This window comes from Coregonus clupeaformis, chromosome 4 (genome assembly GCF_020615455.1).
Source record: "Coregonus clupeaformis isolate EN_2021a chromosome 4, ASM2061545v1, whole genome shotgun sequence".
In the NCBI taxonomy this organism is placed as follows: Eukaryota; Metazoa; Chordata; class Actinopteri; order Salmoniformes; family Salmonidae; genus Coregonus; species Coregonus clupeaformis.
In genome coordinates, this window is record NC_059195.1 from 19,945,666 (window position 1) to 19,946,253 (window position 588).

The window sequence follows — 588 nt, forward strand, 5'->3', positions numbered from 1 at the left end:
CAGATGACCCAGCTTAGTACACCCCACGCCTAACAGGCATGAACGTAGGCTAGCTGAACCCAGAACACGGGGACTGGATGGCAGTGTTGTGAAAAAGAGGCTCTTCAAAAAGCCACATCCCTGGTGGCGTGCAGGCCTCACGGACTTGACCAGAACTCTCCAAGCCTGCAAACAGACTCATAAAATGGAGTCAGGCCAGGCAACTCACCCCCCTCCAGCTCGCAAGAGGAAAAGATGCTTGTCTAAGCCCAAACAGCCCGGCTCTCCTCATCAATGCGTAGGCTGTAGCCAACCCAGCTAGAACCGTCACTGTACAACAGTCTCTGGGCTGCTTGAGGCCGGAAAGCCATGATCCTGGAAGAAATGTCCACCAGGCCTTGCCCACCTCGTGCAGTGGCAGGTACAGGGTTGAAGCTTTAATCCAATGTTGTCCAGACCAGAAGAAGGTGACAAGGGTCCTCTGAAGCTCTTGTATCAGACCCTTTGGTGGCTGTAAAATCATTAGTCTGTGCCACAGGGTAGAGGCAGCTAGGTTATTAGCTACCAGTACCCTTCCCTATAAGACAGCTGGGGCAGCACCCATTCCAT